This window comes from Balaenoptera ricei, chromosome 11, assembly GCF_028023285.1.
Source record: "Balaenoptera ricei isolate mBalRic1 chromosome 11, mBalRic1.hap2, whole genome shotgun sequence".
NCBI classification, from domain to species: domain Eukaryota; kingdom Metazoa; phylum Chordata; class Mammalia; order Artiodactyla; family Balaenopteridae; genus Balaenoptera; species Balaenoptera ricei.
In genome coordinates this window covers 89,442,311-89,468,074 of record NC_082649.1, presented here as the reverse complement: position 1 = coordinate 89,468,074, position 25,764 = coordinate 89,442,311, and the positions used below count along the sequence as shown (strand labels likewise).

Below are 25,764 nucleotides of genomic sequence, written 5' to 3'. Positions count from 1 at the left end.
ATCACAGTTTCAATTTCAGTGCTTGTGATTAGTCTGTTCATGTCTTCTGTTTCTTCCTGGTTCAGTCTTGGAAGGTTGTACTTTTCTAAGAATTTGTCCATTTTTTCCAGGTTGTCCATTTTATTGGCATATAGTTGCTTGTAATAGTCTCTTACGATGCTTTGTATTTTTGCGGTGTCAGTTGTTACTTCTCCTTTTTCATTTCTAATTCTGTTGATTTGAGTCTTCTCCCTTTTTTTCCTGATGAGTCTGGCCAATGGTTTATCAATTTTGTTTATCTTCTCAAAGAACCAGCTTTTAGTTTTATTGATCTTTGCTATTGTTTCCTTCATTTCTTTTTCATTTATTTCTGATCTGATCTTTATGATTTCTTTCCTTCTGCTAACTTTGGGGTTTTTTTGTTCTTCTTTCTCTGATTGACTTAGGTGTTCCACCTTTATTTGTAAGGTAGGAGGAGGAAGGGAAACCAGCACGAGGGGGATCCATGGAGATGAGGAATAGATGCTAACAGGAGGACCAAGGAGGAATTAAGATGGAGTGGATGGTCCACAGGGTCAGACCTTACCGGAGAAGGCAAGGCAGGTGGTGGTGTCTAGGAAAAAGGACCCTAACACAGTGGCCAGAAGGCTGGGGTCACATCCCAGTTCTGCCACTGAGTAGCTGGGTGACCTTGGCCACCGGCCCCTAATCATTTTGGACAGCAGCTTATCCCTAAAGTGGATGGAGGTGAGTCTTGGACCGTGGATCTCTAGGTCCTCCTGCTTAGATAGTTTGGATCGAGGATTTGCAAAAGGTCCTCAGTTGTGACAATTGAGAGGGCAGTGTGACCCGAGATGGGACAGTTACAGTGGAGCGCATTTGGCTGTGGGAGGGAGGGGTGAGGTGCCGACCAACCCACGCGGTGTTGAGGTGAGGAAGGAGCGCGGGCGCAGGCGGACGCCACCGTCAGGAAGCGCGCAGCGACCAGGAGGAGGAGGAGGGGGCAGGGCGGAGTCGAGCGTGTCCCCCCCTTTAAAATGGGGACACTTCCCTGGGCCTGGGGAGGGAAGAGACAGGCAGCAGGGGCCAGACTGGACAGACCATACTAGACGGTGGGAGGGGTCACAGTCTGGGAGGCCGCGGCTGCAAGCACGGAGGGCCTGAGTTCAGAAGCAGAGAGGCCTCCATTTCCGGCGTAAGCTGGGGGAGAGGAACGTGGAAGGATACGCGGTTTCTGCGGTAGGTGCAGAAGAATACTGTTTGATGCCACGTATACGAGGTACCTAGAAGAGTCAAATTCATAGAGTCAGAAAGTACACTGGTAGATGCCAGGGGCTGGGGGGCGGGGCATGGGAGGGATGGGGACTTTTAATGTTCAGTGGGGACAGAGTTTCGGTTGAGGAAGGTGAAACATTCGGAAGATGGCTGATGGTGAGAGTTGCGCAGCAGTGGGAAGGTACTTGGTGCCCTGAATGGTACAGTTAAATATGGTTACAATAGCATGTTTTATATTATGTGACTTCTACCACAATAAAAAAATTTTTTTAAAAAAGAAGGTGCGCAGTTTGTTTCTCCACCGATGCAAATAATTTGGGGAGAGGAGGTAGCAGAGATAAATACATGGATTGCAAAATATGTGGATTTGAAGAGGTTGGAAAGAAGCAGGGAAAGTTCAGCCCATGTCTGTGCGAATCCCTCGGGAATCCTTCTGTGCTGTTTTGTGACTGGGAGCAGAGGTGAACTTAGAGCAGGCTGGGAACCCCTGCAGCGGGGAGAGGCAGGAGCTGGGGCTCAACCCCACCTGGCACCGTTGACCTGGGAGACACTGAAGGCTGGTCCAGATGGCAGGATACACACACTACTATATACAAAATAGGCAAACAACAAGGACCTATGGGATAGAACAGGGAACTCTACTCAATATCCCATAATAACCTATGATGGGAAAGATCTGGAAAGGAATACATACCTATACATGTATGACTGCTGGACACTTGAAACTAACACAACAGGGTAAATTAGCTATTCCTCAGTTTACAAAAAAAAGGCGGTAAGATACAGAAAGCTGATCAGCGTGGTGCATTACAGTTCAGTATTGGAAAGAAGGAAGTGAGCAGAAAACATGCTCAATCGTCTGTTCTTCTGAGCGCCCTGGTTTACCCGCCTTCCTAAAGTCAGGGAAATTACCAGAAGCAGCCTGGCTTTCGTGTTCTTCTGCAGCTTCCCTGGAATGTGGGCTGTCTGTAGCTACAACCACCAAATAACCTATAAAGAGAGTCAAATATGACAGTGCGGTATTTTGGAAATATAAATTCATTCTGTTATTTAAATTCTTAGATTAAGTCCAATGATTCTTATGTTTGTTTGTTTTTTCAGTTAAGGTACCAACAGATGATTTTTGTTTTTTTAAGGTCCTTGCAAGACGATATGTATCTGGCCATTCTATTAGTCTTCAGATATCTTTTCGCCTTTAATTTTACCAGTCCATGAACTCCAAGTGATGGAGAAGTATCGGTTTGTAGTGTGCATGGCACGATTCAAAGATTGGCTGGTGTGCAAGTGAGTGAGACTGGAGTATGGCTTGGTCAAGCAAAGCTTTGAAAGAACACCCACTGCTAACATAACAGTGTATTTGTTCCTTTTCCTATAATAAAATACCTCGCCCCAAGGTAGGTCATGGTAGATGGATGCAGAAACAAGATGGGCAGAACTCAGAATGCTGACGGGCACACCTCTACAGTGAAAGGTGCAAAGTGAAAGAAGCTGTTGGTGTTCCTCGCTTCATCCCATAAAATAAATTGTGGTTTCAAAGCACCCACTCACTGGCTTTCTCGTTGATATTACCCAGCACAAGTTTGCCCGTCCCATGGGCAGATCTCTGAAAGATGTTGAGGTCCAGCCATCAAAACATTTGGATGCACATTAATGGGTTTTACACCTTTGTATTTCTCCGATATTACTGTTCCGCTTCAGCAAGCCCACTAATATCAGATATATCCTATCAGGGACTATTTTAAATCACTTCAATTTTCTCTGCCCTTGGGCTCTGCCCATAAGACCAGAAGCCGAAGCATGAGTACTGCCTGTGATCTAGTGTTTTACTTCACCCCCGGCCCCGCCGTTTATATTAGAGGGAACTTTATTAGCTTTTGGACACACGTATATCAGTTTTAAAGATTAAGTACAACGTCAATAGTTCTTACCCGGTTCTCAAGTATATTGCGTTGTTATATTTTCCCCTAGAATGTTAAAAAAAAAAAAAAAATTGTATTGCCATTGGTGAGAGAGCATTTTTCTCTTAAAACCAGCCATTGGTCATAATAGTGTTTACTTATTCTCTGAAGTGCTATTTTATATAGAAAGTAAATCCAGGATAGAAGCCTGATAAGTAATTTCAGACTTGATGGCACATGAACCTTATAGGCACAGGTGAATTATGAAGCCTCACTTTGCAATGCTCTTTTTTCCTCAAGTAAGTCTCTTTGTCACAATGACTTGTTTATCTTCTGAGTGATTTTAAAATATTGAACGAGCTTCTGCTTAGTGCCCAAGTCATCCATCCAGCTCATGCTTCTCCTGTCCTCCAAATTCCTTCAGATGCGAACCGTCCAGTAGCCTGTGGCTCAATTACAGGCTATTGGAAAGGACAGTCTGCTGCAGGGGCATGTCCTGAGTCCTAGAATCTGGCCAGGAACGAAAAAGAGAAGCTGCATTTCCCAGGTCCACTTATGGCTGCAGTTCTACCTGACATCAGCCAAAGAAAAGTACAAAGTAATTTGCCGGTTGGGACACCCAGTTCTGAATTCTGATGTGAGCTCTACCCTGGTGTTACCCTCTTGCCATTTGATACCTTTCCCCCTTCACATCCCAGGCCACTTTCTCAGACGTCACTCTGTCCCAGCACCCCTTTGCTTTCCAGACCACCATTCCCATGGGCTTACCTTTCCTGGCACGCAGCTTCACCTCCAGCAGGAAGTGCATTCAGTCTCCAGCCTGGATCGTTTCTTCCTAGGTCCCAATTCCCTCCATCTTGCAGCAAGCAGCTCAAATCACGCCCGCCCCACAGAGGCTGGAGGAATCACAACAAACCCAGAAGCATGGTCCCAAGGAGCTTTGCTGTAGGTGCCCCAATGGGGTTATTAGGAGGATTGTGTCTCAGTCCCTGTCTGTAGTGCTGACTTCCCCTTTCCCCCCTTCACAGTTCAGTCCTGTCTTCCAGAGGAGGTGCTGAGCTCCCTGAGTACAGAGACAAGGTTTGACCATTTTTCCATGCTCCCTCAGCTGGTGCGGTGTGGAGCACAGATGCTCACTAAATGCTCGCTTCCTGATTAATCACTATTTATTGGTCATAAAACATGGCAGAGTGTCTGTCTCCAGGACCTTGTAGCTGTCCTCTTAGAAGGTAGAAGCTGGTCACGGTCACCATTCTGTCCCAGACCCTCAGGGTAATGTTCACCAGCTTCGAGCTCAGTGATTGGGAAGACAGACAGACAGACATGCCCCCAAGAAGCTAGCACAGTGCAGATTGTAGCACATGGTTCTGGCAGAGCACCGAGGAACGGGAGAGGAATTTTGATGAGGAAATTGGGGTTGGCCTTAATATGAATGGGATTTGAAGGATGGAGTCCACATTTCGACAAGCAAAGGTTTGTGCTTGTCGAAGGGTATTTTCGTTAGAGCTAACAGTCTCAATAAAAGCATAAATGGAGTGAAGAGATTGGGGATGTCCATCAGGTAGGGTAGGGGGAGATAGAGAAGGTTGGCAAAACAGACGTGGGCGAGGTCACAGTGAGGCTGAAACTGAGTGCCAAGTGGATGTACATTCCACACAACGTGGTAAACATGGTGGGACATCAGAAGAATTTGTGGTATGAGAACGAACCCCTTTTATATTTTGGAATTCATGTGATAATGTTTACTGTAATTTTTTATATCAGTGCATAGCCAGTGATAATGGTTTCCCATTTACAGTCAGGATTAGGTTTCACTTTAAGATACATGTGTTTAAATAAAACCAATTGAGTAGCTTTAAAGAAAAGTATCAGGTAAATAGTGTTGAGGCTAATATATCAACAATCATGGTAGCTCCTTACGGCTGGAAGTTTGGAACATACAGATGTAGACCCAGGAAGACCCTGAGTGGAAAGTTGCTGCAGAAAAGTTACCCAGACCAAGGGCTGAAGGAGTGTTGCAGTTTGACAGTGGAGAAGCCATCGGTGAATTTAGAGCAGCTGTAGTCCTGGGGAGGCCCCAGGTCAAGTCTAGGGTGGCTGTTCCATGAGGGCAGGGCTTTTCTGTTTTGTTTATCCCTCAACCATAGTGCCTGGCTCACAGCAGGCGATTAGTAAGGAGGTAATGAGTCAATAGGTGGAAGGTATGAGGTGAGACTTTTATTTCCACGCATGGCAATGAGTCCTGCAGGTGCATTCCTCCCGCCACCCCTGGGCTAGAGCTGCTGAGCTGAGACCAGCCTCATTCCCCCGGGAGAGCCAGCCTGGGGGAACAGCGCTTCCCCAGGTGCAGGAGGGAGGTGGGCCGCCCAGCAGCCCGGCCTGTAGTCTCCGCCTGTGGTCTTATACCCAGACTCTTAAGTTTTATATTTTAAGCCAGCAACCGCGGGGACCTGGGCGCCTTGGTGCAACTCCAGCTTAAACTGCCAGCGAGGAGGCCTGGGAGGGAAATGGGGACCACACCCGCATCTCAAGGCGGCAGCCCGGACTCTGCACCTGCCCGTGTTTGTCACATGGGGATGCAAGGCCCTGTGTGCCAGACCTAGAAAATGTATCAAAAGATGTAAAAACAACAACAAGAACAACAAACAGGAACTCTACACATCTAGGTGAAAACACCTGACTCACTGAATCAGCACCTGATCCAAACTGTTGAAGATGCCGTGCTGGTCCAGCATGCAGTCTGTAACCTCGGACTTAGATTTTTAACTTAATGAGGTCACATCTCCTCCTCTGTCCCTCCAGGGTTTTATAATGTTTATTTGTCTGTTTGTGTACTTTTCTTCCAGCCTGTTATTCTAGTCTTTCCTCTGAATCCCTGATAACATGCCTGGTGCCATTTCCTTGTGTCCCTCGGCTCCAATTCTGAATGTCTCCCCACTTTCCTCTTCCCGTGGTGTCTTCGTCCTGGCTGTCTGTACTGTCACCTGCTTTCCTTCTCTCTCATCCAAGTCTCTCTTCACAGCTCAGCCGCCTGGGACATTAAAGCGTGTGCAGGGCTCCCACCTTCATTCTCCCACATCCTGTCCCGACACCCTCTCCGGTCATTTCTTGTCTCCTCTGTCTCCATGTCCACATGTCCCTTTGTCACCTCCATCTCTCCCGCCTGGATTCCCGGCCTCGAATCTTCTTTCTGGCTGTCAGGTCTCACGTCCAGTGGTTGGAGCAGACCCACCAGGGTCTCCTCAAGGCCAGGATAACCCCCAGGGTCGCTGGGAGCCTGGGCGGAGTCACAGGGCTACGACATACGTCACTTCCACATGCCTTTCAGAGCGAAGCCTCCTTGGGGTCAGATGCTTTCTAGGCATTTCTGGGGTCACAGAGATGACTCACTCAGGAATCCACCCTATAGGAATTTCAAATCTCCTCGGGGAAATAGAGGCACTGGCACCCCCCAGAAACACACAACGTGCTCTGGGGCTCCAAGGAAGAAAAGCATCTCCAGGGGCATCCCCGGGGCTTCTGTTGAACTCACGGCCCATCGGAGCTGTTTCCCACTGGCTGTCCTCATCCTGGACGCCCACGTTCCAGCCTCCCAGGGGCTGATCCCTGTTGCTCTTGCTGCAGTCGTGTCCGGCGGCCTGTTTCGTGGTTCACTGAGCAGCTCTCGGAGACCGATGCTCGTACACCCACATGGGGTTTGAGCAGCAGCCATGGCCAGGCTGCCCTCAGCCCGCCTTCTCTTCCACCCACCCCACCCCTGCGGGGCCCAGCGTGCGCCTTCTCTCCAAATGGCTCCCAGTAGAAACAGCGAGCTGTCCATCTCCAGCACCCAGGATGCTTCATCAGGTACCTGGAGCCCAGGACAGCAGCACCTCAATCCATTTGGCAAGGGAAGAATATCCTTTCATTTTTTAAAAATAAGATTTGAGGTCCTGAGCAGATGTTCTGAGTTTAGGTAGCTTTTCAGAAATAAAACGGCACTCATAGCTGCTCTGATATATTCTTTTGACTCATCTGACATTTTTCTATGTGTTCTGACATCTTTGAAGTTGCTTTTTCTCTTTCCTCTGATGATGTGGTTTCCGTCCACACTTGGCTTTCTAGCAATTCTTACTTTTTGTTCAAGAATCAGTTCAAGAAGTCACTGAATGGGGTTCAGACAAGCTGTAGAAAAGTCACCTTGACAAAGACGAGGGTTAACTAGAATTTACTAACCCGTTTCCTCCACAGATTGTAATTTTGAATCTCTGGCCATGACTAGTAGGGGGGCTTGTAGGAGCAGTTTTTGTCCTGAAGGTGCTGTCTTGGTTCGTTCGGGCTGCTGTGACAAAGCGGCATAGCCTCTGTGGCTTATAAATAGCAGACGTTTATTGCTCACGGTTCTGGAGGCTGGAAGCCCAGGATCAGGGTGCCAGCATGATGGGTGAGGGCTTGCTTCTAGGTCACAGACTTTGAGTTGTATCGTCACATGGTGCAAGGGACTGGGAGCTCTGTGGAGTGGCTTTTATCTGAGCACTAATCCCATCCAGGAGGGCTCCGCCCTCATGACCTAAGCCTCTCCCCAAAGCCCCACCTCCCAATGCCGTCACAGGGTGGGGGGGGGGGGGGTGTTAGGATTTTTTTTTTTTTTTTTTTTTTAATGGCTGTGTTGGGTCTTCGTTTCCGTGCGAGGGCTTTCTCTAGTTGCGGCAAGTGGGGGCCACTCTTCATTGCGGTGCACGGGCCTCTCACTATCGCGGCCTCTCCTGTTGCGGAGCACAGGCTCCAGACGTGCAGGCTCAGTAGTTGTGGCTCACGGGCCCAGTTGCTCCGCGGCATGTGGGCTCTTCCCAGACCAGGGCTCGAACCTCTGTCCCCTGCATTGGCAGGTGGATTCTCAACCACTGTGCCACCAGGGAAGCCGGGCATTAGGATTTTAACATATGACTTTTGGGGGCACACAAACATTCAGACCCTAGCAGACATAAAAAGTGCTTTTTCCAGGTTTATGGCCTTGATCTTGAGGGTAAGAACAGGCTTCTTTGTCCATTTGGGTCACTGCTATATTGTCAGAACCCAGGAAAGTGCCAGGTACAGAGTGGGCGCTCCATACATACCCAATGCTGTATTGATTCATTATTGAGCATCTCTGGTTGGGGGAGGGTGGTGGAGACATGTAGCTGGATTAGGCCTGGGCCTTGCACTGGAATAGCCCTCTCCAGGGAGGAAGAGGGGGTTGCAGACACAGAAGGACCACGCAGGGTGAAGCGTCCATAAGGAGGCAGCAGAAATGCAGTGAGCACTGAGGAGGGTCCCTGTCGCTGGTGGGGAGAGGTGGGGAGATTTAAGGGGCACACTGAAGGTGATGGAGTTGGGCGGTCCAGGCCAGGAACCCAGCAGGTGCACAGTCATAGAGGCGTGAAGGAACCTAATGCAGGAAGTGCTGCTGGATAGCAGAGAAGACAGAGGAAGTTGGGGCAGAGCAAGAAGGCCAGAGCCACACACGCGGGGCTTGGACTGCGTCTTGAGGGCAGTGAGTTTATCAGCTGTGTGTGTGCGCGCGTGCGCGTGTGTGCGCGCGAGTTTCCTAGCCACAGTGTATGGTAGAAATTGAAGTGAGAGTGAGGTTCAAACCAGGAGGAAGCCAAGTTAGTGGATCCGTATGATCTGGAAGAAAGCTGGAAAGAGCCCAAGGCAAGGCAGAGCCAGTGGGCAGGTCTCTCAGAGACTGGGGGGGAGATGGGATTTATTCCTCCACTAGCTGGGGCTGGCCCCGAAGGGGCTCCATCACTCCATATGGCTTTTTTCCTCCTTGGCCCCGTCGTCCCTCCTCTTTTTTGTCATGGCTCTTCCCAGAAGAACATAGAGTTCGGCTGAAAGTCTGTACTTTGATGAGACCCGGGCTTATCATACAGTGGGAAAAACAAGAAGGCCATCTTACAGGTGTCAGACGAATAGACGCCCCAGTCTGTGAGCTGAAAATGATATGCTTGAATTAGCTGGGTGAGTCCTCAATTAAGTGAACGTGAGTTGATGTCTCCATCTGCTGACTCTTGCAGCATCCCTGATGCCTTACGGAAGTTCAAAGGATGATTGTAAAGGATATTCCCCGGTCCCCGTCAGCCCCCACTGCTTGCGTCTCTTCTGTCCGTCTGTCTCAGTGTGTTTTCCTCGGTGACCCTGCTTTGCACTGTAGTTTTCCTTTCCATGAAGGCAGGAAGAAGCGGGCGTCAGTTGGTGCAGAGAGGGGAGAGTGCCATGTGCGCTGGTGAGCCTACGAAGCGCTTTCCAATGGTCTGATAACTAACTTGAAAAGGATGTTCAGCATCTTCGGCAAACCGTGTGCGCCTTTGGGCAGCCAGTAGTTTTCATTCTTACTGGGACAGCTGTTCTCTCAAAAACAGTTCTGTTGTAAATGACTTCCTGTCGCTCACAGACTCTCTGCGCCTTTTGGATCCATGGCGTGAAATGCCTTGTGTATGGCACAAGATAGGTGAACCTCCCTTCACACAATAGTATTTCTTACATACTCTGCGAAAGCAACATTTTGAAAGCGAAACCGTATTCTTGATGCCCTAGATGATTTTCCAGAGTAAAGGGTAGTTTTAAGGCAGATTATCACAAGATAGTCTTGTTTTGACCGTAATGGGTACATGAGTATTTTGCATTGTTGATTCCAAATAATACCAATTAATTCCAATTAATTAATCCAAATAATTCCAATTAATCACAAGCGGGTGGAAAACCAACCATGAATTGAATCTGCATGAGTAATTTCTCTACTCCTCCTCTTCCCCCCAAGCAAGAGGTCTAAGACACCCAGCTCATGGACGTGTCCTTCTAAAGCGACCTTCTCAGAGTGTGACCCAGGCACCACTGAGGGTCCTTGAGGTCCAAACTATTTTCATAAGAATACCAAGGTATTATTTTCCTCTTTCTTTCACTCTCATTCCTTTATGAGTGTACAGTACTGTGGAGTTTTCTAGAAGCTCCTCTATGACACGGTATCAGAAAGGACTGAATGCAGAAAGCACTGTGAAAGGCCAGCTGTCTTCAATCTAGCGAGACATGAAGAGTTTTGTGAAAATGTAAAACAGTGCCATTCTTCTCAAAAAATGTTTTTGTTTTGGAAAACATGGTAACTTTTCCAAAAATGTTGTTTATATTAATCTGTAATGGATTTGTTATTGCTCTTTTAAATGAATTAGGGAATAAATATTTTAAAATTTCTCATTGCCTCTAACATGCTACACTGCAGTAGACATAACCCACATAAACAATGGCCCTTTGGGGAGGGTGTCAGTGATATTTTAAGAGTGTGAAGGGTTTGTAAGCCCCCAAAGTTTGAGAAACACCGCTCTGAAGTACAGGGCATTATGCAATAAAACTCTCCTGGCTTGTGGTTGAGATGTGAAAGTTTTCTGAGCAAGAGGAGAAGGATTGGCAGAAGTTCCCCATCCACTTAGCCAGGGCCCATTTCTACACTGATTTGGGGATGTACAGTGAAATGACGAGAAAAGCTAACTGAGAAACACAAAACCTTGCCAAAAAAAAATAAATAATTCGGAGGCCCACAGCATTGGGGGAGGAAAAGTAACCGTGATTCCCTCGTGGGGACCCAAGCACGCCGTTCTCCTCTGCATGTGGCACTTGTGGTTTGCGCTCTAACTGAAAGTTATTGAGACCGCTGGGCCAACCTTATCTATTCATTGAGCCACAGAATATGTGTTCTGCGAGCACCTTCACAGGGCTGGACTGTGGTGGAAGTTCAGATCCCGTCCCTGCTCTCAGGACGCTGAAATTCCTAGCCAGGGAGACTCGGTAGGCAAATCAGCATGCGTGGACACGATCATTCATTATTTTGAAGAATGACGCAAAGAAAATGGGTTAAAATGACACAGTAATTTGGAGGAATGAGAAATAAATTCATACAAGGTGCCTGGCAAAAGCTTTTCTAAGGAGGCTTCATTTGAGCTGGGTGGGTAAGGAGAAGGGTAGGAGCCGTTCTGGCAGAGGGAACTGCACTTGCAGAGGCCCCAACAAAGGACATGACTTGGTGGGAGTGAGATGAGCCCTGGCACGGGGGGGGGGGGGGGGGGGGGGCGGAGTGCAGGGGATGATGGGAACGGAGCAATCGATGGGTAAGGATCTGACTTTATGGGGCATTGGAGGCCCTGGCAGAGAGTTTGATTTTAATCCAAGTGTGACAAAAGGTCATCGGAGGGTCCCGAAGCAAACGAAAGAGGTGGTCTGGTACCTGCTTCATAAAGAACAACCTGGCGTGTGGAGAGTGGATTGGGGGAGGGGTAGTCAGTGGGGAGGCACGAGAGGATGCAGAGAGCGGGGCAGGAGGCTCCTGATGTCATCCAGGTGAGACTGGATGGCGGGCCCTGGGCAACAGAGAAGTGGGCAGATCTGAGATCTAGTGTGGAGTAGAAGAGAGCAGACTTCCTGACGGAAGGCTCTGGGGAGGAGGCCAGGGGGATGAACAAACATAGCCTCTGGTTTGGGTTTGAACCACCTGTGTTTTCTCACATCTTGGCAACAGTACTCTGCAAGGTCATTCGCATTATACCTACTTGGAGATTAGGAAACTGAGGTCTCACTGACTTACTCATGGATCCATAAGGCCCTTCCTAGCATCAAAGCAAGTCAGAGGTCAGTGCCACTGCCCAACTCTGTCTGTGGCTTCCTTTCCCTGGTGCCACACCTCAGCTCTCTGCTCCAGCCCAGATGGTGACACCAGGTGAGGACCTGAGACAAAGGCTCCCTTCCTCCCCCCTCCAGGGAGCAAGGCCATTAGCTGATCCCAGCCCCGTCCCTGTGCCTCATCTTCTGGGCCCGAGAAATGGGACCAACTGTGCCTGCTGGCCACCAGCCCAAGCCGAAGTTTACTGGGACTGGTTTACTCACATTGCAGGTGTGTCTTGGTTCCCAGAGAAAGGGAGCTTTATTCTTCAGGTTCCGCGATGCCTCTTGACAGGAGACGTGGGAGTCCCCCTGAGAAACAGTTCAGCCTTTATAAACTGAAGCGGGTGAAGGCTGTGGAAGCAATTGTGAGAATTTTAAACATCAACCACTCGGGTTGAGAAAAAAGGAACTGTGCATTTCGTTCTGGTAGTGGGACGATTGTTTATAAATTTTTTTTTTAAGATTTTTTAAAGCCATCCAACTTACATAGTACAGAGGCTGAATGAAAGGGGGGCAAGAAGCAATGCAGCAAAGACCAAATTTCTTCAGTCCTGTCTGTGCTCACCTTCCGTGGGCAATGGCAAGTCCCTGCTTCTTTGAGACTCAGGGCAGGGCAAAGCTACAGAAGTCTAGGCAGATACAGAACGTTGGATACAGATGTGCAGTAGCCAGTGATACTTAGCTCACTGCTGCGTGGTTGTGGGGATGCACGAGACTGGCCTCTTCTCTTCCAGTTAGCCCGGAAGCCCTTTCACAAATAACTTTCTGCTTTGGGAATTGGAAATGCACCTTGGCAATGATTATCTGCTTGCTCACCTTTAGGGCAGCCTGTCTACATACACCCCCCTGGTTACTTTGCATACTCACACATATATCTTGCAATTTAAATTTTTATATTTTATTCATACGTGGAGGATTATTCCTGCAGCTTAGTAAAGCGCTAAATATTATATGAATGTGATTCAAAACATGTCCATTCCATAAAACCCGTTTATGTGCTGTCATTTTCTACAGCATTAAATACATTTTATATCATCAGAAATTTTACGGTATATTTAAAAATGAATTTCTACTTAGCTTAAATGCATTAAGGATTATCCTAAGAGACCCGACTCAAAATGCAGTCATGTTTATTTGTAACTGCCAGAAAATGGCTTGCAAAACTGTTAGTGTCTTTTATTATTCCCTGCCACCGGAGTACTTGCTTGTTAATTAGAGAAATTTCAACTGTCATGGTTGGCAATTATAGCTTCTGTATCATTGTCTGTTATGAATAGTCAATGAGGGCTGATTAATATGCATGAGCGGCAGTATATATAGCATGTGCATTGGACCACAATCCAGCTGCCAGAGTCACTCAGAGGAGGGAGCGGTGTGTGTGCGTGTGTGTGTGCGTGCGTGTGTGTCTGTGTGTGCGCGTGCATGCTGCTGCCAGGGAAGGGAGCGTGGAAGGGGAGAGAGTTGTTTGCAGCCTCTGAGGAGAGCACCGCCAGCGTGCAGTGTCGTGTCGCAGCACCTGGCACCTGAGGCTCTCCGAGGACACCTTCATGCCTGCATGCTGAAGGCGCTGCTCCTCCCGGGCGCCGGCGAGTCCTGCAGCCTTCCTCTGCCGGTTCTCTAAACATGGGATGCAGTTTGTGCAGCCTGCAGAAGCCAGAGGAGCAGTACAAATTACTCTACGAAGTTTGTCAGGTAACAACGCGCTGCATCTTTTCCTGTGGGCGTGGCCGGGCACTCACCTGGCTGAGCGTAACTTCTGGGGAAGGAATTGGGGATTTCTGTGCGTGTGTGTGTACTTGGAATGTGACAGCCTCTCTGACGTTTCTGCATATTTTCTATTAAGTCTCTTAGGTGATTTCCTTTACAGTGGCACCTAAGCGCCTGTATTTGAATATTTCAATAGATGCTGAGGACCGTAAGGTGTGGTTCAAGCTATAATGTCACAAAGCTCCTTTACAATTGCCCGCTGTCCCCGGAGTGGCGGACAGATGTCCTAGGCAGGGTCAACGCGTGGTCACGCACCCTTTGAACAAGTTGCAGAAGACGTGGAGGATGATTAACGCCGGCACGGTTTTGTCTCTGTTTACGAATAGTTGTAAGGCGCTCTTTTCAGGGGAGCGCAGGCGTCTACTGCACACTTCAGTCTCTCAGCAACTTCTCGTACCAGAACATGTGGTTCAGATTCACGCTTCACACTTGCCATTTCTATACCTCCTCCTGTGAAAACTTTAAGAACTTCCAGAGCAAGTGGCTTGATCTCGGGTGCTTTCGTCCACAGCCGATGAGTCCTCTAAACTTCTGCAGCATCGCTGACAGGAAATTTCAGTGGAGTTGAAATGGGGTATTTACGGTACGACCCAGAGAACTTATCTTATGTTCATGCTGAGTGTTTTATTTTTTAATATTCCAGTCTTATCCTCACCTAGGAGGTTTTCACACTGCTATACCTGGCAGTTAATGATTTTCCCCTTAAATCATTCTAACTCCTTCAAATTTCTCTCCAGTAATCAGAAAATCATAATTCTGTTACAAAGGAATGTTAACATTAGCACATTAGAAGAAGGTTGTTATTCTGAGAAAAAAAGGCGCTTGCTGTTTCATTTATGACAATACATGGTATATTAATACAGTCTTTAGAGGGGCTAGACTCAGCTTAAAAAAGAATTTGATTAGCCGTCAATTGGGTGCCATTTTTGCATCAGCCAGCAGAGGGCGCTTAGCATTAAAAACACAGCGAGACTGGTGCTTGTGAGTTGGCTGCCTCAAAGGACAAATTCTAATAATTGGGTGAATAAAAAGGGTGTGTGTGTGTGTGTGTGTGTGTGTGTGCGTGCGCGCGCGCGTACGCGCCGGCACTGAGGCACAGAGCAGGTCAAAACAAATCTTATCTTTTGGGGCTTAGGCGCCTCCGCCACCTTCCTGTGTGGAGAGCACATAGCCTACAAAAAACAATCATCTTAAATAAGTTTGGGAAATAATACTTCTGACGTATGACTTCATGCTCAGGGCTTTGCTGGGTTCCCGTCCTTTCAGAGCAGTCCGAGGGCACATTGGAGGTCTGGGCAGAAGTGCCATTGCCACTGGGGATCTGGCCCCCACCCCTTATGTGATCATATGGTAACGCTGTAATCCTAAATTTGCCAAGTTACCATGTGCAGTGAGCCCTGGTGTTCAGTGAGTCAGGCATTCAGAAGTGAGACAAGCAGAACGACAAAACCATCACCAAGGTGGTTGTATACAGTCACTCACCGCTGCATATAAAATAAATACTCTGTGTAAAAATGGAGTTATAATAACTTGCTTTTTTTTCTTTTAACCATCAATGCACGAAAGTATTATTTCACATACGTTGCTGTAGATGTAATAATTAAACTGGCACCCTCCAAAAGGTGACCCTACCGCATTTCCTGCGAATCTGCATTAACTTGTGCTTTATTCGTCTGTGTTATTTGGGCTCCTCCCCTCTCTGCCTCCAAAAAGAGGGAGCCTGGGTTTTGTTTGTTTGTTTGTTTTTTTACTAGGTGAATTTATATGGAAATATTTCTGGCCAAAGCATCGTGCAGTAAATTGCTGATAAATGACTTCCATCTGGAATACACTTTGTCAGCAATTTGGGAAGCCATGCAGATTTATTTTCAGGAAACTCAAACTACTTTTCAGACCCATTACCCTTGTGCCAACTAAGTGAATTTCCCCTTTCTCCCATTCTTTGGAAGTCCTGAACCGTAGCATAAAGGAATTCACAAAACACTTGCAGGAATTAATAATTGCATTCCCACTCTTATTATGCAAAGCCTTATTAGAGCAGAGAAATTAAGGTTTCCATAAATTACAGTTCCAGAAGGTCCGGTGTGTCTGGCTTCAGTAAGCGCTTGTAACAGCAGCACAAAGAGGATCAAATATTCTGGGGCTCAGACTTGATCCTTTCCTCATCCAGAGATAATTCAAAGAGATGCTCTTCATTAGGGCCTTTGGCAAGCTGCCCACAGTTTCTTTTAGGGGCTGCTGTGAACTTAATGATGCAGAACAATGGCTTTGCCTCTTGTTGCAAACATACCTTATTGTACCTTTAATCACAATAGAAAAACACCAACAACAGACGAAGTCGCCTGGTCGTTAAAGGACGTTGCACAGAGTGCACACATCCCAGTGATCTGCGCCGTGTGTTAAGGGATGCGTTGAGATATTTGGAGCTCTTCGAAGGAGAGTATAAGATGTGCCCGCTGCCCACCCTGGGGTTGTAGGATCAGGTGACTTACAGCAGTTCTTTGTGCTTTTACGGTGACTGTGGCATCCTGTGGAGCGTCAAGACAGGGCCCCTGCCTATGAGAGATTTAAAATTTAACTTAGCAGCTGCTTCATGCTTCGGAAAGCCTTCACTTGCCTAGGGTGACTTAGAATACTCAGAAGCACTGTTAAAGTGAAAGGCTGGGGAAGTGGGAAGGGAAGATGCTTTCAGGTTATCAAGGGGTGCAGTCTTCTTCTTGGATAAATTAATTGGCCCGGGAGATCTCATGTTCACAGGGTAATGGGACAGGGAGCCTGGCAGCTCTAGGGCTGTGGCTGGAATCCAGCTAAAGCTGATGACCTGTTGTGCGGGAAGGATGTGTGCAGAGATGGGGAGGTCTGCGGCTCAGCTGGCTTTATGCCGGTGACTCCATCGTAGGCCAGGCACCAGCCCTCCACCCAGCTGTGCCCCTCCAGGACCAGGGAAAGCCACCCAGGGGACGCTTTGAGGAGGCTCTTCCCACGAACGGAGGCCTGTGGGAGGGGAAAGGAGTGACACACTAGGCAGTATCATTCATTCCTCCCACCTCCTCTGAGGTCAGCCAGAAACTCAGCATAGTGACCTTTGCTGTTTGATTACACAACAGAGAAATAATTCTGGTTGGGACTTAGGCTTCAAATGAAAAATTATAACAGCTAACACGTTCTCTAAAAATCTGCATGCACATTTTCAAGATGGCAAGTAAAATGTGTTGATAAATGTCGTGATATTCCTTTTAGCAGCCACAGTATTTTTTTTAATTTTTATTCTTTTATTGAGGTATAGTTGATTTACAGTGTTTTAGGTGTACAGCAAAGTGATTAAGTTATACATATATATGTACGTATGTATCCTTTTTCACATTCTTTTCCACTATAGGTTATTATAAGGTATTGATTACAGTTCCCTGTGCTATATAGTAGGTCCTCGTTGTTTACCTGTTTTATATATAGTACTGTGTATCTGTTAATCCCAAACTCTAACCATAGTAGTGTTTATCGAGCACTTACTACATGCTGGTGCTGTGCTAAGCGCCGACCATGCATTTCCCCGTCAAATCCTCAATGCAGCACCAAGAGATAGGTGGTGTTATTATCCCCATCTCAAAGATGAGGAAACTGAAACACAAAGGAGTTCTAAATGGGGCCAGGAGCCACATCTGTGCTATAATTCTAAAGTTTGTGCATTCTTCTCTTGTATAAATCATTATCATCAAAGTCACCAATGTTATATGGAACACTTGGGTTCGTTTTTAAAATTTGCTCTTGCCTTTGTGGGGCTCTCTTGCGGACACCACAGTCTCACTCAAGCCATGTGCTGCTTAACACCTCTGTCAGCGTGCTGTTACGTGGATCTGTTTTCTTACAAATGAGAGGGGTTTCTGTAGAGCCTCTGGTCCTTCACATGGGGCAGGGCATGGGAGGGGGAGTGGAACAGAGAGTTCTCATTAACGCCCCAGGCAGCTTTAAGAATGGATGATTTGAGAAAGCTTATGTTCTTTTGCCTCTCAGTTACAAAAAAAATATCGTATAAGAGGATTTGTGCCTCTTTCTGCCATAAATGTTGTTGGTTTTGAAAAGCCAAAACTTCACCCAATAACTGTGACTTGCCAGAAAACTAAAGATGTATGTCTTTGTGACCGTTTCTCCCTCACTCTATTAATAAGCCAGTTGACTAGGAAAACACAGATTTCTATAGGAAATGCTAATGCAAAGCAACAAGTTTAAGGAATATTCTGGAAACTTGAGTGTACACAGTCCTACTTTCATATTCAATTAGCTACATTCAGTACTCAATTAGATGAATTTACTGCTTTAAAGCAAAGCAACTGTGAGTCCGCTGAGAATCAGCCCAGTCGTGGTACAGAGTTAATGGTGGTTAATTAGATGAACATAAACTTGACCTCTACACAGCAGTGTTGAGCCTGGCATCGTTTTCCTGCAAGTAAGAGTGTGTTCGCTTAAACAACCTATCCGTAGATTCTAAAAGCTTTGTTTCCGAAATGGCTTTCCATTCTGAATTAGTTTAAGCAAAGCAGGTATGGAAAAAGAAAGCCCGACTCCTCCTGCCTTAACAAACTGGGGGCCCTTTGTTGAGTATGGCACCTGTCTATGGCTGAGAAAGTCACTGTTTCAACATGGGGTACTGTCACCAGCTATTGTTTTCTAACAGTGGATCATAAGCCACTTTTATGTTAAGAAATGGAAAGGTATAGCTTATGGTTAGACCAGGGCTTACTCCCCTCTTTCTCCCTGTCTCTTCTGTAAGGAGAAAGCTGTGGGGGAACCAGAAGGGAGTTGTCCTGCTTTCCCCATAGAACTGAGGCCACTTAGCCGCCATCCAGCTTAGATACCCTTCTAAGTGTTCCCCTGAGGCCGGGCGCACCCCTGGATCCCTGCACTGAGCCTTCCCAAGATGCCCTGCACACCCCTGGCTCCCTCCACTGAGCCTTCCCATGATGCCCCGCGCACCCCTGGCTCCCTCCACTGAGCCTTCCCATGATGCCCCGTACAGCCCTGGATCTCTGCACTGAGCCTTCCCATGATGCCCTGCACAGCCCTGGATCTCTGCACTGAGCCTTCCCAAGATGCCCCGCGCACCCCTGGCTCCCTCCACTGAGCCTTCCCATGATGCCCCGCACAGCCCTGGATCTCTGCACTGAGCCTTCCCATGATGCCCCGCGCACCCCTGGCTCCCTCCACTGAGCCTTCCCATGATGCCCCGTACAGCCCTGGATCTCTGCACTGAGCCTTCCCATGATGCCCCGCACAGCCCTGGATCTCTGCACTGAGCCTTCCCATGATGCCCTGCACAGCCCTGGATCTCTACACTGAGCCTTCCCAAGATGCCCTGCGCACCCCTAGCTCCCTCCACTGAGCCTTCCCATGAGGCCCTGCACACAGTATTCCCATGATACCCTGCACATCACTCTATCCCTGCACTTCCTTCCACTTGGTTTCCATGTTCTCTGTTCATTGAACCGCCTGGGAGGTCTCATCACCACATGTACCCTCAGCACATGGCTGGTTGACCATGTGGGGTTTTGTATGTGTCTGTGGGGGGTGAGGAGCGAGAAAAGAAACAAGGGCTCTAGTTAGGAGCCCGGAAAGAGAGGAGATGACCATGATTTGAACCCAAGAGGCCAGGAGGGAGAGCAGAGGGGATACAAGACTTTTATTTTTCATTCATTCAGCCAACAGGTTCAACCAGCCAGCCACACTCTGAGCTTCTCTGTGCCTTGCTCACTGGCTGCCCCGCGCCCTTAGAATGAAAGGAACCATTTCACTCAGGCTGCAGGGCGCTGTGTGATCTGGTCTCCTCTTACGGCTCCATAAGCCTCATGCCTCACACCTGCCTGCTCCTCATCTGCCCTGCTCCCCGCAGGGCCCATTCAGCACCCAGAACCCACCTTCCTCCTTCCCTCCCAAGGCTTTCCAACAGACTGTTCCCCTCCACCTGCAGCGTAGTTCACTGATCCTTGAGGGCTCAGCTTAAACGTCCCTCTCCCTAGAGAGCGCCCCTGATCTGAGAGTCCCCCGACCCGCACCTGCGTTGACCTTTCTCTGCAGAGTTTATTCCCTTTCTGGCACTTATCACAACTCATGCACTTATGAACTTGCTTACCGTTTGTCTCCGACCCCAGCCCCCAGGAGAATGTGAAGGTAGGGACACTGCCTTGTTCTCTGTGGCACCCCCGGGCCTGCCACGTAACCAATAACTAATCAGGACATATTTACCAAATTAACTTCTGAATGAGGAATGGCTCAAGTGGGTCCCACTTTGGTCTGGGAAGGTTTACGCGGTGACACGTGAGCCCGGGTCCCAGGCCTCTAATAGCTCCCATCGGTATAGCTTGCACACTGCCATGAGGCAGGCGGTCACGGGGGAGGGGACTGCCCTGCTCGCCACATTCCTGTCACCAGCCTGCCATATGGAGCAGTGAGAAAAAAATGCAGTTTTTATACATGACTTCTTACCCGCATCAATAATGCAGGGAGAGGCCATGGCTAAGTTGGGGAGGTACAAAGGAATACCGGCAGCAGCTCTGGGTAAAGGCCCACCAGAGCCAAGATAACCCTCACGCACCCTCTGCCAGTGTGGGATTCAACAAGGAACGTAGCATCCTCTCTCTGAAGCGCACAAAGCCGTGTTCCTGGCAGTGTCACCTTCAGTGGTATGGCAGGGGTCATAATACGAGTGAGATGCAGTCGGGCCATGCGGCAGAGAGTCAAGCCCAAAACTGTCAAGAATGAATTCATCTACTTCGAATGGCCTGCTCTCCTATTTCTTCACCAAGGGCATATTGCACTGTGTGTGTCTGTAGGGGAACTTTGGGGGAGCGGTCTCATTCCCAGTCTACTGGTCGCCTAACTAGCAGGATAATATTTTTTTCAACTACATTTGATTATACTCATCAGCTTGTAATAAAAAATAATTTGAAATAGTGCAGAAGTGAAAGAAAATTAGTGGCACCAGTGTTCAATTGTGGAGAACACGGGTCTTGAGTGACAGTAGGGATCCAGGAAAGCTTTTCTGACTTTTGAAGAGTCTCCAGAAATTTCTTCTAAGTCGTTCATTCTCAAAGTATGGTTGATCCTAGACCGGCAGCCATCACCTGAGAGCTTGTTAGAAACACAGGTTCTCCAGCCCCACTCCAGACGTGCTAAGCCAGAATCTCTGTAAGTGATGGCGCCCGGCAGTCTGTGTTTAACAGGCGCTCTGGATGAGTCTGGTGCTCGTTCAAGTTCAAGAACCTCTGTTCTATGTTAAACCAAAAGTACTGGAAGAGGATTCTTTCGCTACCTAAGTTTTCTGGCAGATTTTCTTAAGTCTTCCTCTAGATAAGTAGGCATCAAGACAAGCTCTTATCTCAGACATTCAAATGCAGATCGAAAATTTAACCATCTGTTGGTTAATACCAAAAATGTTACTTTATTTTGCTTAAGCAGAGTTTTCAAGGAAACAGTTGTGTACTCTCTAGTTGACAAGCGAAAAACTGTAGGTCAGTGAAGTTTTGTCTATAAAATAAACACACACACACACACGTGTGTGTGTGTGTGTGTGTATGTATATCTTTCACAGATAAAACTACAGTAACCTTCAGTTGTTTTTTTTTTTAACCACTGTCCTTCTCAGAGTCACCCCAGGCTCCGAAGTTATCCTGTGTCCTCCTAGCCACAGACCCTCCTACTTCTACAAACACTTCCCTTCCCAGTAGTAAATGGGAAAGTAATCTAAAGTAATGCCGAATAATGTGAATGATGATGGGCAGCGTCCTCCTGCCAGAAGAAAATGTGTTTTTAGAAAGGACCTTGTTACCCAAATGAATCCTGATTTTCAGAAATCTGGAGGAAGTAGGTTTGATCAGGGACTTCTTTGTGAAGATGAGTCATTTAGCTGTCACCATAATGACAGTTCATGATTTACAGACCCCACTTCTGGGGGACATTCAGGCTGCAGGACTTGATCTAACAGTATCTGTCAATTAAACGACATCATTGGCCAATCGTAAATAATTCTCTTAGGACATATCTCTAGTTCTTTTGTCAGATGATCAGCATTTTTAGAGGTTCTTATTAAGTGTTCCCAAATTACCCCCCAAATAAGCCTCTCTGTGTAACACCCAACACCTCTCCTCACCCCCACTCCCATACTCACTGGGTATTAAGAAGAGTCTCACTTTTTTTTTCCTCTTTTTTTCTTTTTGCCTATTTGATAGCAGAGAGCAGCGGGAGAGGAGAATGGAATCTCATTTGTAACTTTCATTCTGACACCAGTCTCAAGGTATAAAAATCCCTCTAGGACAGTGGTTCTCGAATGTGAACAGGCATCAGAATCACCTGGAAGGCTTGTCCAAACACTAGGTCCTGTGCATCACCCTTCGGTTTTAGATGCTGCTGGTCTGCGTACCACCCTTTGAGAACCACTGCTCTAGGAGATTACGTAGGTAATTACATGTAGGTGGGTGGGTGAGTGATTGGATGGATGGAAGGAAAGCGGGGAAGGAAGGACAGGATGTGAAGGAAAGGGGGGCATTTAGGGGATATACCTTTTCAGTTTCACTAATGCCAAATTGTTTTTCATCATCATGGCAGAGAGATTCTTGTTGCTGTACGTCCCTATCGACACTTGGTACTGTCTGAATTCTTAACTTTTCCAATGTAATTTATATGGAGAGGTAGCTCACTATGGTTTAAATTTGCTTTTCCCTAATCATTAATGAAGTTGAGCACATACCCTCAGTATCCTCAGGGGACTAGTTTCAGAAGCCCTTGCAGATACCCAAATCCGTAGGGGGCAGAAGTCCCTTATATAAAATGGTGTAGTAAAGTGAATATAGTCAGCTGTTCGTACCCCTAGATGTGAATCCCACAAATACAGGGAGATGACTGTATTTTTTTTCATATGTACATTCATCATATTTGAGTTTCTTTTTCTGTGTATGAAGTCCCTGTTCAGGCTTTCCCCAGTTCTCTGTTGGATTTTGCATCTTTTTCACCTGGTTTGTAGGATTTTTTAAAACATAGTCCGGATACGAATCCCTCAGTAGTTATACACGTTTTCCCCCAGTTTGTAACTTATCTTTCCTGTCTCTTTAGGATGTCTTCCAATGAACCGAATCCCTTAATTGAATGTTGTCAAATATATCAGTCTTTTCTTACAGTTTGTGCTTTTAGTCTCTGTTGGGAAACATGATCTCTACCTTGAAGTCACAGAACTACTCACCTGTTTTCTTCTAAAAATTTAATATAAATATTGCCTTTCACAGTACCTTTTTATATATGGTGGAAGGCTGGAGTCCAACTTCATTTTTTTAATATGGATTTTCCAGTACCACTTGGAGAAAAGCCTATCTCTTCCCCATCAAGGGGCGATACCAGCTTCCCTGTGTGGTCAGGACTGTTTCTGGCCTTTCTGTTCTGCTCCCTTTCTTCCCTCTGCACCAGTATTGCACTTAGAGCATCTGTTATATCCTGCTGTAGTTATGCAGTATTTCTTGGTCCCTGATAGAGCAGGGCCCTTCCCAGAGCCACCTTGGTGCATTCTTCTTGGCTGTTCATGGCGCTCTTATCATTCGTGAACTTGGGATGTTCAGCTTGTCAGGGTAACATATGGGTAGTGTTCTTTTTCTCAAAGTGGCTGGGAGATTTACAAGTCTTCATTGTAGCAGTGTTTTCAATTACATATATCTTTGATATTTTTAAATTTATTCAATATTTAATAAAATAAAAATATTCATAAAAGACCCAAGAAGAAATAACTCATTTTAAAACCTCCCCTTTCCCCCAATTCTGAAGGAAAGTAAATCACAAATAGTAAGGGGGGGTGGGGAGGAGTTGATAAGCTATAAGATCTTTAAAAAGTATAGAATACTACTTTATATTTTTCTTCACATATAGCATTCTTCATTCCATAAAAGAATCCTCTCAAACCATAACATTTGTTGTAACAGAAAAGAAGACATCCATAAGACTACAGTCAGAGCTGGCATCTTTATAAACACATTTCCTATGAGTTTGCATGTTTTTATGTAAAGAAGTCTTTGGCAAAAATGTTGTCTTTTTTGTGAGCAAACAATGCGTAAACTAAATAATGCAGACACCTACTATTCAGAGCATTAAACCAACAAAAACAGTTAATTTGTCAGACATTTAGGAAGATAACAGTTTCCTCCCTGTGTTAAGCAGTTTACCATAGAATTACCAGACATGTTCCTGTTCTACCCCATGTGACAATTAATTATTCCCCTCCCCTGCCCGAAGTGTCAGTGGTTGTCGCACATAACATTCAAAGTGACGTGCATTTTAATAAAAGAAAACTCCAAAGGATAGGAACCAATTTCCCTCTATCAGGCAGCTGCTCACTATTTGGGGAGTTGGAAAAACCTAGAGAGAAATAAGTATCCCTCATAACAATATTCCTTGTGGCATCAGGAGGTGAAAAGCAGCGGATGTTTCCCCCCCAGAATCATAGTAGTCTTTTACATCCGGGATTCCGTACCTTTTTATCTAGTTACGAAATGCCCGGCATGAGTAACTTGTGTTGCACACCCTCTCCATGTTAGATACCAGCGACCCTGTGCTGCACTTACCTGCATATATTGATGTGTTCCCATTTGGAATAATTCCTTAGCAAGGGGTGCCTCTCTTGCCCCCGTACTGGCATTTTCTCCTTTTTAGTTCTCAATCTAGCAACTTTGTAAGCCTAAGATTTGTAGGGTAGGGCTAGGTCTCTGGAAACTTTGCAGGAATTGAAGTTTGAGTTGTTTGGCATGTCTGTCTCATCTCTCCCACCCCGACGAAGTTTCTCTTCAAGATCTGCCATGGAGTGGAACCTGGGAGCTTGTGGCTGTTCCCCTAAGACTGAAGGAAGGGGGGCAAATCAGTGTGAGAGTTAGTGCATCTCTTTTTTCTCAGTTGGCTCTGAGGTTTCAGAACCAATTCTATTCCCTATCCAACCAAAGTTAAGAAATGTCCAGACAAAGGAGGAAGCAATTCCAGCATCGTATTATTTATCCTTGAATGACTAGTGAAGGCCCAAGGACAATATATTCTCATGATTTGGGGGTTTATGCTTATCAGCATACAATAAATAATAATAATAGCAATGATAAATAACTGAGTGTTATTTGCTGTGCACGTGATTTATATACATGTGTCATATACGTGTAATTCTCACACAGCCCCTTAAAGTCCAGGTACTATTGTTAGTTCCATTTTACAGATGAGACAACTGAGAGTTAGTGAGGGAAGCTGACTAACTTGCCTGGGATCACGTGGCTGGTGAGAGGGAGAGCAGTTATCCTAGCGCAGGACTGCCTGACTCAAGCAGAGACCTGACTGTGGGCAGATCCCCTCACTCCTTCCTCCCACACACACTCAGAGGTCCCTCCGTGGTCCTGGTAACGTGCTAAATATCAGGCATTGCAATGGAAAGCAAAGTCCCTGCCCTGTGGGGCTGACATTTGTGGGGAGAAGGGGGGAGGGGGTCCGAAATTAAATCTTACACCAGTGAGTGTAAGGTAAACTGCAAAGGAATATGGGTCAACTACAAAAGCATCGTAGAAAGGCTTAACCAAGAACCTGTGCATGGTTTTGTCCTCTTTTAAATGGAGGTAGGTCTACAGCTTTGGAGGTTATATGATGTTATCAGTGTGATACCGCCTTCAGGTGGAAGTTCATCTTATTGTTTGATTAAGGCAGGAGAGGGATTCCACCTGCAGCTTACCCCAGTTGAGAGTCACCTTCTAGTGGTCCTACGGACAGCATGTATTGAGTGCCTACTGTGTTCTCTGGGCCACATGCTGAGAGAAAGACTGAAAACAACCCCTGTGCTCACAGCATTCATGGCCTAGTTGAGAAGACAAACCAGAGACCTCGTTTTACTCAGAGTTGATGTATAAAAGGGGGAAACTCAGGGCCGTGCCGTGGAGTAACTTTGTGCTGTGGAAAGTTCTCTGAGCCTCTCTGAACCTTAGACTCTTCCTCTGAAGCACAGGAATACAAACTCCCCCTCTTCCTAGGGTGTTGGGAGTGTGCAAGTGAGCTCTGATATGTTCGAGTGTATGTACGGCCCGATATTGCACTGAACACTGTTATATATTGTCAAAACAAGCCGATCTGTGGGGACCGAGGGAGAAAACTGGCATTTCTAGAGGAGACGGGGGCAGCCAGG

General features: G+C 46.8%; 1 protein-coding gene across 2 annotated transcripts in view; it reads left to right on the top strand.

The window, feature by feature from the left end:
• The window catches only part of PDZRN3 (PDZ domain containing ring finger 3), a 244,604-nt gene that overhangs the window by 174,828 nt on the left and 44,012 nt on the right, over positions 1-25,764 (top strand). The gene's annotated exons all lie outside the window — the stretch shown is intronic.